An 18,094-nucleotide genomic window follows, 5' to 3' on the forward strand; every position below is an offset into this window, starting at 1 on the left:
GGGCTACACTCTAACTTCCTTCTCTCCCCATGCTGCAGGATGTGGGCACAGCCCACTCTGCTCACAGAGAGGGAGCTAAGCTGGAATGAACTATTCCAGCCTTGAAATACCAAACTGAACCTAAGTCCTTACCAGAACATTGCTGCCACCTGCTGGTGAACATGGAAATGACAGCAATATACACTTCACATGGTTTATAATGCACAGTTGTGAGGATATAATGTAAAATTACATCAGATGAAAAAGTTAATGCTCTTAAGAGATTGTAGCAGGGTAAAAGAGTTTGGTGACACAACTCTAGGGTGTTACATTCCCCCTTACTTCGAGTTAAGCTGCCCTCGGCTTATGCTTAGGAGGGGAGAGGAACCAGCTCTGGGGTACCCAAATAAATACAAAGTGCTGCATTTATTACACATAAAGACATACAAAGACAAACATATAACGTCTACCCGAGGTTCCTGCCCGCATGAGTAGGGTGTCCTAAGTAACAGTTTCCATCTCGGTATAACCAGTGAACCAAAGGTCTGCACTAAGCAATCACAACTGACGGAATTTGAAGTGTTTTCCGGATCCTAACACCAAAGAAAACATGGGGGTGTCTTTACCCTGTAGTCCCACCATTATGTAATGAAATGCCCGCAAATGGAAGGGTTGCTTTATCCTGTATTCCCTTCCCTGCACCAAAGTCAAAATATAAGGCTTATAGCACGATCACTATGGTGACTATGGGTACCTAATGTGGCTCTAAGGTTTGAAGCACCATACCTTAGGCAAAGGCACAGAAGGGGAGGTATTAGCGTCTCCATCCACTTCCGGCAGTCACAGGAGGAGGGTATGATAATCCCATGAAACTCCAGGAAGAGACTTCAGGATGGGAGCACGGGAAGGAGGGGTCAAAAACTCCTCTAACCATTCCCAAAGCAGCGGGGTTACCCGTGTAGTTACTAGACCTGCCGGGACTTACCACTTGGTCCTACCCTGGGTATCTATGGGTCTATAACACCGGGTGTAGGCCATTAGTATTAGGCGTCCAGATAGGCAGTCCGTATGAAGGGGGGAAGAGAACAAGAGCTGTAAAGCAAGGCACACTGGAGTAAGGTTCTACATATCTGGCTAAAGGCAAATGTTAGTGCAATTTCACAATAAGTGCATGAGGTCACATTGTGGCACCTAAAAGAGAATACACACAATGGGCATATTATACTTGAACGTTGCATAACCTGTAAACAATAGTGCATAAAACAGTTCAATAATATCACATAGAGATCACAAAGAGCTCAGGTATACGTTTGACTCTTTTCTTTGGGTGCAAGATTTTTACATTGCAGTAAACACTTTGGAAAAACAGTGCACATACGTTATGCATTTATTAGTGCAATAATATGCTCAAATATGACGAGTTCTTTTACTTGAAGTACTTGATGTAGAATCCTCTGGAAACAAAAGTCACTTGTAATCCATGGGAAATAATAGAGTCAATTATAATCCACACAAGGTAGTGGGTAATTGGCACAGTGGGTAGTTTTCCTTAGGGCTCTTTCACACTTGCGTTCTTTTCTTCCGGCATAGAGTTCCATCGTCGGGGCTCTATGCCGGAAGAATCCTGATCAGTTTTATCCTAATGCATTCTGAATGGCGTGAAATCCGTTCAGGATGCATCAGGATGTCTTCAGTTCCGGAACGGAACATTTTTTGGCCGGAGAAAATACAGCAGCATGCTGCGCTTTTTGCTCCGGCCAAAAATCCTGAAGACTTGCCGCAAGGCCGGATCCGGAATTAATGCCCATTGAAAGGCATTGATCCGGATCCGGCCTTAAGCTAAACGTCGTTTCGGTGCATTGCCGGATCCGACGTTTAGCTTTTTCTGAATGGTTACCATGGCTGCCGGGACGCTAAAGTTCTGGCAGCCATGGTAAAGTGTAGTGGGGAGCGGGGGAGCAGTAAACTTACCGTCCGTGCGGCTCCCGGGGCGCTCCAGAGTGACGTCAGGGCGCCCCACGCGCATGGATGACGTGATCGCATGGCACGTCATCCATGCGCATGGGGTGCTCTGACGTCATTCTGGAGCGCCCCGGGAGCCGCGCGGACTGTAAGTATATCACTCCCCCGCTCTCCGCTCCTACTATGGCAACCAGGACTTTAATAGCGTCCTGGATGCCATAGTAACACTGAACGCATTTTGAAGACGGATCCGTCTTCAAATGCTTTCAGTACACTTGCGTTTTTCCGGATCCGGCGTGTAATTCCGGCAAGTGGAGTACACGCTGGATCCGGACAGCGCAAGTGTGAAAGAGGCCTTACAGGAAAGTCTGGAAATCTTCCTCCAGGGTCCCACATTTAAGGAAGCAAAAGTTCTTCTTTGAACTGTGTGCTCTCAGCAGCTGTAACTCCAGCAGAAACTTCATCTACGGTCTCCTGGTGACTTTTTGTGGCAGAACTTGGAATTGAAGTCTCTTTGCTCTTTTTCCTCCCTAATTTCTTTGTATGTTTTTATGCGTTTTCTTCTTTCTGACAAGTCATCTTCTCCTCTAAACATCCTCTCTATCTATTTCCGTTCCTCCGCTCTCTTTAGCATGGCCTGTAATGTACTCCACCTGCGGGCTTTCCATTGGGCAAGGTCATCCTGCCAGGTGACCTCCTCTTCACTGCTGGAACTGTTGAGGAACAAAAGAGGGCGCTCCTGCATCTTGTAGCTCAGGCTGGCTGCTGTGAATGAGCTCCACTGACCTCTTGTGTTGGTTCCTGGTGTTGTCTGGGTAGTGAGGCTGGTCAAAGCTACGGTGAGCTGCTGTACTTCGGGAACTCCTGTCGGGGAAGAAGGACTCAGAACTCCTGGCTGTAGTGGCTCTGGCGACTTGGCAGTTGGGGTCTTCCGTGGGAGTGGGCTTGAGTACGGCGTCCATATTGATTTCCAGGGTGGCGGCCATCTTTCTTGCTCCCTCTGTCATGAAGAATGCAGGAGGTAAGGGTGGAGCCTGAGGGGAGGAGTCTTCACTCCCTGGGCTTGTAGCTCACAGTTTTTGGTGGGCAGGCTTGAGAGTTCCCGCTTCTAGGGGGGCGTATTCGGCATTTTCGCGTTCTTGAGAGGGAGTTCTTGAGTTTTCCCGCTTCTGAGGGGTTTGAAGAAGCGGCGCCATTACATGAATATGGCGAATTAACCGTGTTTTAGCATGTTTTAGCGCTTTCTGGCACAGCAATAAAGTAATTTTTTAGGGTTTTGGCACAATCCTCAGGCCTTGTAGCAGTGTTAAACATGCAATTTAATCCTGTTAAAGCACACAATTGGATCCGATTCTTTTGGCAGGGATAGGCACACAATTCGATCCAATCCTGTTGTAGCAGGGATAGGCGCACAATTCGGTTTGTATCCTGTCCAGTGACGCCAAAAAGCCAATGAGCTGGACCGGGGTACGCACTCTGACGCCAAATTATGCAATGGCTGGGTCAGGTGTAGGTGATAGTCTATAGTTTTGTTCGTGACGCCAATTGCAGCGTGCGCAGGGTACAATCACAGGGCCCTCCAAGGTGTTGTAACTCACGCCTAGGTTAGGAATGCCAGAGTGGTGTAATGTCTCTGTATGGTGGTGATAATGGTATCAACGGTGTCTCCTACCTGGGTAAGGCTGGACTCCTGGATCCTGGCTCACTTGCAATAAATTGAGTGTAGTGCTAGTAGGAATAATTGTCACGACCACTATCCCAGCAGCAGTCGTGTCGCACCAGAAGGAGGGGAAGGGGGACCCTTATCTACGGATGGGAAATAGAACGGCCACCCCTGACTAACCCTAAGCTGGCCCCTGTCTGCCCTGATACCCTAGACGGGGTGTGAACCCGTGCGGCGAGCAGGATGCCTAAACCCTCAGTCACCCTAACAAGACTAGACTGGGGAAAGGCAGATGGGAGCACTAGTCACTATCACTCATGTCTAGGAGAACAACAGGGGAAGACAGCAACAAACAAACAATCTACAGCAGAGATAGACTTATCCAGTCACGAGCAGAGAAGGTGATTCCAATAACGACAGTCCACGCCAAACAAGAGCTCCACAGCAATTCCGTCAAACGATCTTCTTCAAAGGTCAAAATAGCACTGGAAGTAAGGACTCACCTGAGAAGGATGCCTACAAACTCCCAGTCAGGACAAAAAGGTTCACAAGGCAAAACCCGGATGACATACCCTGAACCACGGAGCAAACTCACAAGCTATCGCGAGTAGCAAGTCGCTGCGAGGGATTTTGCAGCAGAAATTGAGATCCAGACCCTTGGTGAAGTTCAAACTTGTCTTTACTGATTGTAACTTTCATCCAAGCAAGGCACAGCTTTAGTCTTAGGTCCCAGCAGGTATTGGCAATAGTTGGCAGGAATTTATCTTCTGCTCTATCAACCTGGAGATTGCAGGAAAGGACGTCTGCTTGTTAGCTCTATACTGTGGCAGGAATTTGGCTTCTGCACTCTCTATCTTCTGCTGTCTGGGGACTGACTAGCTGAGGAGGAATATGGCTTCTCCTGGGTCTTTTGACTTTACTCTCAGTTATCTTCTCAGGGTATGCTTTCTTCCTGTAACTGGAGTTGTCTCCTTGCTTCATCCAGCTGAGGCTGCAGGGCTCAGGCTGGGGATGGGGATCAATGTCTCAGTCGTGACAAAATCCTGGTTTGGTTCCCTATGTCTCCTAACACGCACACCCCACCTCTAGCAGGGGGTTGACTACACTCACTCTAACTTTCTTCTCTCCCCATGCTGCAGGATGTGGGCATAGCCCACTCTGCTCAGAGAGGGGGCGCTAAGCTGGAATGAACTATTCCAGCCTAGAAATACTAAACTGAACCTAAGTCCTTACTAGAACATTGCTGCCACCTGCTGGTGAGCATGGAAATGACAGCAATATACACTTAACATGGTTTATATTGCACAGTTGTGAGGATATAATGTAAAATTACATCAGATGAAAAAGTTAATGCTCTTAAGAGATTATAGCGGGGTAAAAGAGTTTAGTAACACAACTTTCTGGCGAAAAAGGCGTTGGGTCAGGAGTCGGCCGAGAGATCGATACACCATCCAGGGTATGCTTATTTTGTTCTTTCACCAAACCTCAATATTTCCACAATTGCCTCCCTTGTACTTTGTTTGGGGCGTTGTCGCCATGAGGTTTTTTGGTTTGTTTTTCTAGCTAGCATTCTTTTTCCCTTTGGTGTGCTGATCTCCCGGCCTCTCCTTGGGTCCTGTTCCTCATCCGTGTGTCCCGCCTTGTGCTGCCTTTTTATCGTAATGTATGTATGTACTGTTTATGTATATTTATAATAAAGCCTTTTTGGATTTTCATATATGCGAAAGTCATGTTCATTTTTTGGCTATAATTGTGGCTCCTTGTGGGTCTTTTTTTTTTTTTACTATTTCTGTCCGGTTAATATTGGTTGACAACTCTGGGGTGTTACAGTAGAAGTAGCACCCAGTGTTTACAATACAGGGAGTAGGGTATAATTATGCCAGTATTAAGTAGTATCATAACCCTCTACCCTATCCTTCAGTAAGGTTATTGACTTTCACAAGGACAGTTTGGCTGATAAAACTATAGCTACCCAGATTGATTTTCTGGGTTTAAATCATACTGTCCTTGTATTGTTCGTATTCTGTCAGTAAGACATTTATGATAGTACGTCCAACCCAGCTTTTTAATATATTATGACAATAAAGTTTTTTGTTTTTGTTTTAGAGTCCGTAAAGCCTGTAAAGCCTGTAAACTATGTTAAAATTATCACCCAACTTTCCACTGACCCCTACTGAAATATAAATCTGCAAAGTTATGTATAATTACACCTCTGTTATCAGCTACTGCTCTGTCTGTGTCAGTATGCACTGTAGTTCTGGCACTCTATTCCTAAATCAGGTTGCTCAGAATGAAATGGGTTCCTCCTAGATAATGTAGTATCGCTTACCAGGGAATCGTGGGAAGACACAATGGTGGTAATTTACAAAAACTGTATTTTTATTTAATTTATGCTGAGGTGTGTCATAAATTAGACACACCTTCAGCGGTCCTGTCACGGCAGACCGGATCTCAGATACACAGACAACCAAATACACAAGTGTCTAGGCTAGATGCTGGGGACAGGTCACCTCCTAGCACATCCCTGACTTCTCTCCCTATGCTCCTAAGCCCACATTCAGACCTTGATGGTAGGTATGAAGTGTCCTCGTGCCTGGACTGCAAACACCCTAGAATCCACACAAATAGCCTAGAACGCAAACCACACAAACAGAAATCAAACTTATCTGAGCTGGAACAGACAATCCTTCCTTCCTTGAATCCAAGGCCAGACAGAAATCTATAACCCGCACGGCCCTCTGGGATTGAAGGCAATTTAAGCCAATGACCCCACCCAGAGCACCTGAAGGAAGGCGGATCCAGCAAACAAAAGGTTAGACACGTGCTGCCAATCTGACAGACCTCCGCACACCGTCCGAGCAAGGCATGACAGGTCCATGCTCCTGGTGGAAAAACTAGAGTCGTTTTTTTCCCCAACATTTATTCCTGTTTACCTGTCACGCCCTCAACAATCTTATGTGTCGAACATGGTGCAAAAAACAGCCTGTTTGCCAAAATTTTGTTGCACGGGCTTTCAAAAAGTCACAAAAAGTGGTCATGTGACATTTTTACCCAAAAAACTGGCGTCCAAAATATTTTTGTAAATGACCCCTAATGTGCCATGTGCATATATATGACAGTTTGGCTCTGGTTTTATATATTAGAGCATAAAGCCAGAAATGCTGCGAATGTGGAATATGCAAAAATCAGTAGTTAAGTGATCTCCAGATCTGGTCCCCCTCTCACTTCACAAGCCCAGTCCCAGCTTTCCCCTCCAGCCCATCTCCTGCTCGCTCCTCCAGGCCGTCCCCGGCTCGCTCATCACATGCGGGATCACCTCATCTTCTAAGCCTGGTCTCATTACCATTAGAGAGGATGTTGCTATAGCTGCAGTAAAATCCTCTCTATAATCTGTCCCAAGTTGCCGCTTTGTTCTCTGTTCGTCATCGGTTGCAGCTGAAGGTGCTGCGATCGGGGACGCGATATGATAAGATCCGTCCAGGACGCCACCTCGTTCTAGGTAAGTGGCATCCCCTTCTAGTCTAATACAACTGTACTTATTTACATGAGATGTCCAGAGCTCCAAGTGAAAGGAGGCGTTCAACGGTGACAAAATAAATGAGGCTGCAGCTCCTACAGGTATCTTCACCCATCTCTCTCACACACCTGGACAGTTAGGGCTCATGCACACGACCATGCCGTTTTTTGAGGTCCACAAATTGCAGATCTGCAAAAAACGGATGCCGCCCGTGTGCCCTCTGCAATTTGCGGAACGGAATAGGAAGCCCATTATAGAGATGCCTATTCTTGTCCGCAAAACGAACAAGAATAGGACATGTCTCATAATTTTTGCAGGGTCACGGAACGGAGCAACTCTGTGTGCTGTCCGCATCTTTTGCGGACCCATTGAAACTAATGGTACCCTATACGGACCGTATACAGAATCAAAATACTGTCGTGTGCATGAGCCCTTAGGCCTCACTCACATGTCCGTGACAGCACTGCCTCTGTTTCATCCATGACGCTGCCTGTGATGCATGCATGTTTGATCTGCAGTTCCGCGATTTTCAGTCAGTGTTTCACAGACAAGAGTGTTCTCATTCACTGACAGCAAGCAAAGATCTTGAAAATGGTGTGGAATTAAAACATAAAAGGACAACTTTACTAATGTGATGGTGCCTAGACCTTGTGAAAATGCATAAGGTTTGGTGCATAATGTTAAGTTTTAGACATATTAATAAAGCAATTGCGCCAAAAGACTAATCCATTCTGCCTAGCTCACCATTTCAGTTTTCCAGATTGGAAAGTTAGACAAAAGTGTCTATCCCTGCACCAAATTTAGCATCCAGCATGAGCCACTGTGATAAATTTGTCTGTCTGGCCATACACATTAGACAGCCATCTCCCTCCACTCTTCTGCACACATGCATGCTCAGCTCAGCCAAGCATGCACTTGTAGTAAATAGGCAAAGGGGACTCGGGAGTGAGCCCCAAGAAGAAAATGATCAGATAGTTAAACTTCTTGACCTTTCTTTTCCCCAACATCTGTTGTCATCGGAGAGTTTGGAGGCCCCATTAATATTAGAAAGTCAGCTATTTTGGTTAACCAGTGGGTTTAGCTAACATTTCTCTAATGTGTATGGCCGGTATAAGGTGCTTCTCCGTTATAAGCTCCTATCTCTTTCTGTAGGATAAGGTATAAGTATCTGATAGGTGTGGGACCCGACCAATCACAAGAATGAGGTGCTGGATGTGTTACGTTTTTTTACTACGCCCATATGCAGCACGAGTCCCCAAAACTTCATCATCTTTACTGCATCTACTGGGGTCTAACCTAGGGGTCTAGCATATGGCGAAGTAGGGTTCTGGGAAATAAATTGTTGGGCGTATAAATTGGTTTGGGCCACCATTAAATTTACAAAATCTTCAGAGAAAAATATCTTGAAAAAATCTAGCACAGTGAAGCCTGCACAATCTATCTGAATTCCTGAGTTGCCCACAAACTCAGGAATTTGGGGCTCTTATTCATCAGGGGGTGGGGTCCATATGGGGTCACTCTGGGGGGCTACCTCCTCTGCCACCCTGGAGTGCCTTCCAGGGGGTCTCTCATCAGCGGATGATGATGATGAGGAACGGGTAGAGGAGTAGAGGAAAGTCCTCCTCTCCCTCACTGGCAGACTCTGTATCTGAGGCAAGCATGGCAGTATGCCTCTTCAGCTGAGTATACTCGTTGGGATGGACAGGCCATTTTTATTTTATTGGTGTGTGATGTGTGAAACGTGTAAACCTTTATTTAGTGTGGGCTGTGTATGTAGTGTTTTCACACGTGAAGGGGATTGTAATAATTTGAAATATAGAGAAAAGGAGTAGAGAAACAAAGTTGTAAAAAAAAAAAAAAAAAAAAAGGCTGTTCTGCACAAAAAATCTTCTGCACAAAAAAAGTCTTTTCTGCAAAAAAAAAAAAACTTGCAGTGCAAACTGAGCAGATGCGATCAGTAATTAACACTACTGATCGGTACTCAGTGGTTGCAAAATGCACGCACGCAGATGGTGTATTCGTGCAAAAACCTAAAAAATAAATGAATAAATAACCTTAACCACTACAGGATCGCCGCACGCAGGATTGCGTCTTTGCGGCGGCCCCGTTATTCCTCCTGGACGCGCCGGGGCGTCATCTCGCGGGACGCGAGATTTACTGTGAACGCGCGCACAGGAAGTGCAGGTAAACTAGCTGATCTACAGTCTGCCAGCGGCGATCGTTCGCTGGCAGGCTGTAGATGCGATTTTTTTCAACCCCTAAAATGTATATTAGACGCTGTTTTGATAACAGCGTCTAATATACCTGCTACCTGGTCCTCTGGTGGTCCCTTTTGCCTGGATCGACCACCAGAGGACACAGGCAGCTCTGTAAAGTAGCACTAAACACCACTACACTACACCCCCCCTGTCACTTATTAACACCTTATTAACCCCCTGATCACCCCATATAGACTCCCTGATCACCCCCCTGTCATTGATCACCCCCCTGTCATTGATTATCCCCCTGGAAGCCTCCATTCAGATGTCCGTATGTGTTTTGCGGATCCGCGGTGTCCGTGTTTTGCGGATCCACGGATCCGCAAAACACATACAGACGTCTGAATAGAGCCTTACAGGGGGGTGATCAATGACAGGGGTGTGATCACCCCATATAGACTCCCTGATCACCCCCCTGTCATTGATCACCCCCCTGTAAGGCTCCATTCAGAGGTCCGTATGTGTTTTGCGGATCCGATCCATGGACCTCTGAATGGAGCTTTACAGGGGGGTGATCAATGACAGGGGGTGATCACCCCCCTGTAAGGCTCTATTCAGACGTCCGTTTGTGTTTTGCGGATCCACTGATCCATGGAAAAACACGCAAAACACATACGGACGTCTGAATGGAGCCTTACAGGGGGGTGATCAATGACAGGGTGGTGATCACCCCATATAGACTACCTGATCACCCCCCTGTAAGGCTCCATTCAGACATTTTTTGGGCACAAGTTAGTGGAAATAGATTTAATATTTTTAATTTTTTTCTTACAAATTCTCATATTCCACTAACTTGTGACAAAAAATAAAATCTGACATGAACTCACCATACCTCTCATGGAATCCAAATGCGTAAAATGTTTTAGACATTTATATTCCAGACTTCTCACGCTTTAGGGCCCCTAAAATGCCAAGGCAGTATAAATACCCCACATGTGACCCCATTTCGGAAAGAAGACAACCCAAGGTATTCGCTGAGGGGCATATTAAGGGCATGAAAGATAGCGGAAAGGGAGACTTTGTGAGAAAAAAAAAAAAAATCAATTTCCGCTAACTTGTGCCCAAAAAAAAAAATCTTCTATGAACTCGCCATGCCCCTCATTGAATACCTTGGGGTGTCTTCTTTCCAAAATGGGGCCACATGTGGGGTATTTATGCTGCCCTGGCATTTTAGGGGCCCTAAAGCGTGAGAAGAAGTCTGGGATCCAAATGTCTAAAAATGCCCTCCTAAAAGGAATTTGGGCCCCTTTGCGCATCTAGGCTGCAGAAAATTGTCACACATGTGGTATTGCCGTATTCAGGAGAAGTTGGGCAATGTATTTTGGTGTGGCTTTTTACATATACCCATCCTGTGTGTGAGAAATATCTCTCTATAATGACAACTTTGTATAACAAAATGGGAAAAGTTGACTTTTAGAGAGATATTTCTTTCACCCAGCATGGGTATATGTAAAAATACCCCCCAAAACACATTGCCCTACTTCTTCCGAGTACGGTGATACCAGATGTGTGACACTATTTTGCAGCCTAGGTGGGCAAAGGGGCCCACATTCTAAAGAGCACCTTCAGGATTTCACAGGGCATTTTTAACACATTTGGATTTTAAACTACTTCTCACACATTCGGGCCCCTAAAATGCCAGGACAGTATAACTAGCCCACAAGTGACCCCATTTTGGAAAGAAGATACCCCAAGGTATTCCGTGAGGGGCATGGCGAGTTCCTAGAATTTTTTATTTTTTGTCACAAGTTAGCGGAAAATTATGATTTTTTTTTTTTCTTACAAAGTCTCATATTCCACTAACTTGTGACAAAAAATAAAAACTTCCATGAACTCAATATGCCCATTACGAAATACCTTGGGGTGTCTTCTTTCCAAAATGGGGTCACTTGTGGGGTATTTATACTGCCCTGGCATTTTAGGGGCCCGAATGCGTGAGAAGTAGTTTGAAATCAAAATGTGTAAAAAGTGCCCTGTGAAATCCTAAAGGTGCTCTTTGGAATGTGGCCCCCTTTGCCCACCTAGGCTGCATAAAAGTGTCACACATGTGGTATCGTCGTACTCAGGAGAAGTTGGGCAATGTGTTTTGGGGTGTCTTTTTACATATACCCATGCTGGGTGAGAGAAATTTCTCTCTAAAAGACAACTTTTCCCATTTTTTTTACAAAGTTGTCATTTGACAGAGATATTTATCTCACCCAGCATGGGCATGTGTAAAAAGACACCCCAAAACACATTTCCCGACTTCTTCTGAGCACAGCGATACCACATGTGTGACACCTTTTTGCAGCCTAGGTGGGCAAAGGGGCCCATATTCCAAAGAGCACCTTTAGGATTTCACAGGGCATTTTTTACATATTTTGATTTCAAACTACTTCTCACGCATTAGGGCCCCTAAAATGCCAGGGCAGTATAACTACCCCACAAGTGACCCCATTTTGGAAAGAAGACACCCCAAGGCATTTCGTGAGGGGCATAGTGAGTTCATGGAAGTTTTTATTTTTTGTCACAAGTTAGTGGAATATGAGACTTTGTAAGGAAAAAAAAAAAAGAAAAAAATCATAATTTTCCGCTAACTTGTGACAAAACATAAAACATTCTTTGAACTCACTATGCCCATCAGCGAATACCTTAGGGTGTCTACTTTCCGAAATGGGGTCACTTGTGGGGTTTTTCTACTGTCTGGGCATTGTAGAACCTCAGGAAACATGACAGGTGCTGAGAAAGTCAGAGCTGCTTCAAAAAGCGGAAATTCACATTTTTTGTACCATAGTTTGTAAATGCTATAACTTTTACCCAAACCATTTTTTTTTTACCCCAACATTTTTTTTATCAAAGACATGTAGAACAATAAATTTTGAGAAAAATTTATATATAAATTCTGTTTTTTAAAAAAAAAATTACAACTAAAAGTGAAAAATGTCATTTTTTTGCAAAAGTTTCGGTAAATTTCGATTAATAACAAAAAAAAAAAAATGGCAGCAGCAATGAAATACCACCAAATGAAAGCTCTATTAGTGAGAAGAAAAGGAGGTAAAATTCATTTGGGTGGTAAGTTGCATGACCGAGCAATAAACGGTGAAAGTAGTGTAGTGCAGAATTGTAAAAAGTGGTCTGGTCATTAAGGGTGTTTAAGCTAGGGGAGCTGAGGTGGTTAAAAAGGTGCAGATGCTACTGAGCAAACTACTGATCGGTGCTCTGCAGCACGCGGGCAGATCGTGCGTGTGTGCAAAAACTGTAGTATAAAAATTAACTACAGTGCTCAGCAAAATGCACGCACACAGATGGAGCGTTCATGTAAAAACCCACACTAACTGAATTTTTAATATATATATATATATATATATATATATATATATAGTACAGACCAAAAGTTTGGACACACCTTCTCATTCAAAGAGTTTTCTTTATTTTCATGACTATGAAAATTGTAGATTCACACTGAAGGCATCAAAACTATGAATTAACACATGTGGAATATACATAACAAAAAAGTGTGAAACAACTGAAAATATGTCATATTCTAGGTTCTTCAAAGTAGCCACCTTTTGCTTTGATTACTGCTTTGCACACTCTTGGCATTCTCTTGATGAGCTTCAAGAGGTAGTCACCTGAAATGGTCTTCCAACAGTCTTGAAGGAATTACCAGAGATACTTAGCACTTGTTGGCCCTTTTGCCTTCACTCTGCGGTCCAGCTCACCCCAAACCATCTCGATTGGGTTCAGGTCCGGTGACCGCAGCACCCCATCACTCTCCTTCATGGTCAAATAGCCCTTACACAGCCTGGAGGTGTGTTTGGGGAAATTGTCCTGTTGAAAAATAAATGATGGTCCAACTAAACGCAAACCGGATGGAATAGCATGCCGCTGCAAGATGCTGTGGTAGCCATGTTGGTTCAGTATGCCTTCAATTTTGAATAAATCCCCAACAGTGTCACCAGCAAAGCACCCCCACACCATCACGCCTCCTCCTCCATGCTTCACAGTGGGAACCAGGCATGTAGAGTCCATCATTAATAAAAATCGACATATTTGGTATTGCCGTGTCCGTAATGACCAGCTCTATAAATATATCACATGATCCACCCTGTCTAATAAACACCATAAAAAATTTAATAAAATCTGTGCCAATCACCTTACATCTGAAAATAGTACCAATAAAACTGTCACCTCATCCTGCAAAAAATGACCCCCTACATAATAAACTCGCTAAAAAAAAAAGCAAAAAAAAAAAGCTATGGCTCTCAGACTATGGAAACACTAAAACATCATTTGTTTCACAATTGCTATTATTGTGTAAAACTTAAATAAATAAGAAAAAGTATACATATTAGGTATTGCCATATCTGTAATGACCTGCTCTATAAAAATGTCACATCACCTAACCCCTCAGATGAACGGTGTAAAAATAAATAAATAAAAACTGTGCTAAAACAACTAATTTTTGGTCACCTTGTCTCATAAAGTGTAATAATGAATGATCAAAAAATCATATGTACCCAAGAATGGTACCAATAAAAACGTCAACTCTTCCTTCAAAAAATTAGCCACTGTACAAGACAATTGGCAGAATTTCAAAAATATGGCATTCAGAAAATGGAGACACAAAAAATGTTTTTTTCAAAAATGCTTTATTATGTAAAAATTAAACAAACAAACAAAGTAGATATATTTGATATCATTGCGTCCGTAACAACCTGATCTATAAAATAGCACATGATCTACCCTGTAAAAAAATAGTGTCAAAACAGCCATTTTTTTTGTTACCTTGGCTCACAAAAAGCGCAATATACAGCAATTAAAAATCATATGTACCCCAAAATAGTACCAATAAAACTGGCACCTTATCCCCTAGTTTCCAAAATAGGGTCAGTTTTTGGGAGTTTCTACTGTAAGGCTGCATCAGGGGGGCTTCAAATGGGGCATGGCATCTAAAAACCAGTTCAGCAAAATCTGCCTTCCAAAAACCATACAGCGCTCCTCTTCTTCTGCGCCCTGCCGTGTGCCCTTACATCAGTTTACAACCATATGTGGGGTGTTTCTGTAAACCGCAGAATCAGGGTAATAAATATTCAGTTTTGTTTGGCTGTTAACCCTCGATGTGTTAAAGAAAAAAATTGATTAAAATGGAAAATCTGCCAAAAAAGTGAAATTTAGAAATGTTATCTCCATATTCCTTTAATTCTTGTGGAACATCTAAAGGGTTAACAAAGTTTGTAAAATCAGTTTTGAGTAGATTGAGGGGTGTCGTTTCTACAATGGGGTCATTTATGGGAGGTTTCCACTATGTAAGCCCCACAAAGTGATTTCAGACCTGAACTTAAAAAGTGGGTTTGGGAAATTTTCTTAGAATTTTCTTAGAATTTTCTAAGAATTGCTTCTAAAATTCTAAGCCTTCTAACTAAAAAAATAATATGACATTTAAAAAATGATGCCAACATAAAGTAGACATATGGGGAATGTTAAGTAATAAATATTTTCTGAGGTATCACTTTCTGTTTTAAAAGCAGAGAAATAGAAATTTAGAAAATTTCAAATTTTTCAACATTTTTGGTAAATTTTTGATTATTTTATAAATAACAGTAAAATATATTGACTCAAATTTACCACTGTCATGAAGTACAATTTGTCACGAGAAAACAGTCTCAGAATGGCTTGGATAAGTAAAAGCGTTCCAAAGTTATTACCACATAAAGTGACACATGTCAGATTTGTCAGAAGTGGTTAAATGGCTCGGATGTGAAGTGGTTAATGAATAGCTCTATGCACATGGGCGTATAATTTTTGTCAGTATTTGAAAACCGCAGCAAGTCTGAGTTTTGTGCGTATTTGTTTCCAAATACACCAATTACAGTCTATGGGACTGCATCGAAAATGCAGGGAGGAAGGAATACCCATGTAAATCCTGATGAAATACTGAAGCAATACTGATGGTCTATCATCAGGAATCCTTCCATAATCCAGAAACAGAATACAGATTTCAATACGCTCATGTGAAAGCGGCCTTAAAGTGAATGTGTCGCCTAATCTGAGCGTTCTAGACCGCTCAGATCTGATTATAGACTCTTTGGCCCTCATTACCCCCGTCGAGATCATGAAAAAGACACTTTTTAAATGTATGCAAATGAGCTTCGGCAAGTGTCCAGGGGCGGCGTTACTACCGCAAGTGCTCAGGCCCCTCAGTGATGTGCCCAGAAAAACACCTATTTCAGCCCTCTGGCCCTCCTCTGCCTCCAGCTGGCGGAAGTCTCAGCACAGCTGTCTGTAGTTGGCCGGCGCATGCGCAATATGAATACAGTTGCAAGAAAAAGTATGTGAACCCTTTGGAATGATATGGATTTCTGCACAAATTGGTCATAAAATGTGATCTGATCTTCATCTAAGTCACAACAATAGACAATAACAGTCTGCTTAAACTAATAACACACAAAGAATTAAATGTTACCATGTTTTTATTGAACACACCATGTAAACCTTCACAGTGCAGGTGGAAAAAGTATGTGAACCCTTGGATTTAATAACTGGTTGACCCTCCTTTGGCAGCAATAACTTCAACCAAACGTTTCCTGTAGTTGCAGATCAGACGTGCACAGCGGTCAGGAGTAATTCTTGACCATTCCTCTTTACAGAACTGTTTCAGTTCAGCAATATTCTTGGGATGTCTGGTGTGAATCGCTTTCTTGAGGTCATGCCACAGCATCTCAATCGGGTTGAGGTCAGGACTCTGACTGGGCCACTCCAGAAGGTGTATTTTCTTCTGTTTAAGCCATTCTGTTGTTGATTTACTTCTATGCTTTAGGTCGTTGTCCTGTTGCAACACCCATCTTCTGTTAAGCTTCAGCTGGTGGACAGATGGCCTTAAGTTCTTCTGCAAAATGTCTTGATAAACTTGGGAATTCATTTTTCCTTTGATGATAGCAATCTGTCCAGGCCCTGACGCAGCAAAGCAGCCCCAAACCATGATGCCCCCACCACCATACTTCACAGTTGGGATGAGGTTTTGATGTTGGTGTGCTGTGCCTCTTTTTCTCCACACATAGTGTTGTGTGTTTCTTCCAAACAACTCAACTTTGGTTTCATCTGTCCACAGAATATTTTGCCAGTACTGCTATAGAAGATCCAGGTGCTCTTGTGCAAACTGTAAACGTGCAGCAATGTTTTTTTTCGGATAGCAGTGGCTTCCTCTGTGGTATCCTCCTATGAAATCCATTCTTGTTTAGTGTTTTACGTATCGTAGATTCGCTAACAGGGATGTTAGCATATGCCAGAGACTTTTGTAAGTCTTTAGCTGACACTCTAGGATTCTTCTTCACCTCATTGAGCAGTCTGCGCTGTGCTCTTGCAGTTATCTTTACAGGACGGCCACTCCTAGGGAGAGTAGCAGCAGTGCTAAACTTTGTCCATTTATAGACAATTTGTCTTACCGTGGACTGATGAACAGCAAGGCTTTTGGAGATACTTTTATAACCCTTTCCAGCTTTATGCAAGTAAACAATTCTTAATCGTAGGTCTTCTGAGAGCTCTTTTGTGCGAGGCATCATTCACATCAGGCAATGGTTCTTGTGAAAAACAAACCCAGAACTGGTGTGTGTTTTTTATAGGGCAGGGCAGCTTTATCCAACACCTCCAATCTCATCTCATTGATTTGACCCCAGTTGGCTGACACCTCACTCCAATTAGCACTTGGAGATGTCATTAGTCTAGGGGTTCACATACTTTTTCCACCTGCATTGTGAATGTTTACCTGGTGTGTTCAATAAAAACATACTAACATTTAATTCTTTGTGTGTTATTAGTTTAAGCAGACTGTGATTGTCTATTGTTGTGACTTAGATGAAGATCAGATCACACTTTATGACCAATTTGTGCAGACATCCATATCATTCCAAAGGATTCACATACTTTTTCTTGCAACTGTAGCTGTTCCTCTGCCTATAATGGGCAGAGTAGTGCACAGGTGCTGATCAATTGTGGAGCTGCGCACGCGTGATATCTGGGAGGCTACATTCACACGACCGTCTGTGTTTTGCATCCCAAAAAAAAACGGATGACGTTCCGTATGGCATCCATTTTTTTACGGATCCATTGTAACAATGCCTATCCTTGTCAGCAAAACAGACAAGAATAGGACATGTTCTAGCTCTTTTGTGGGGCTATGAAACGGACATACGGATGCAGATAGCACACTGTGTGCTGTCCACATTTTTTCAGACTAATTGAAATGAATGAGTCTTAATCCTATCCGCAAAAAAAACAAAACGGACACGGAAACAAAATACGTTCGTGTGAATGTAGCCTAGGTGACAGACTCCCTTTAGGGTCCATTCACACGACCGTAATTTGGGTCCGCATTCGTTCCGCAATTTGCGGACCCATTCACTTTTAATGGGGCTGGAACAGATGCAAATCCACATTTCCTGGATCTGCATCCGTTTTTTCGGGATCCGCAATTTAGTTCCTGAAAAAAATAGAACATGTCCTATTCTTGTCCGCAATTGCAGACCAGAAAAGGCATTTTCTATTATAGTGTCTGTGATGTGCAGTCCGCAAATTGTGGATCGCACATTGCAAGTGTCCGTGTTTTGCGGATCTGCAAAACACTTACGGACATGTGAATGTACCCTTAATGTGATAGTGACTGTGCTGAGATACAAGCTCGGCTACAGCTCTAACTGCTAATAATTTCCACCACCTTTGTGAACTATATCACGCAGT

This window comes from Bufo gargarizans, chromosome 6 (assembly GCF_014858855.1).
Source record: "Bufo gargarizans isolate SCDJY-AF-19 chromosome 6, ASM1485885v1, whole genome shotgun sequence".
NCBI lineage: Eukaryota > Metazoa > Chordata > Amphibia > Anura > Bufonidae > Bufo > Bufo gargarizans.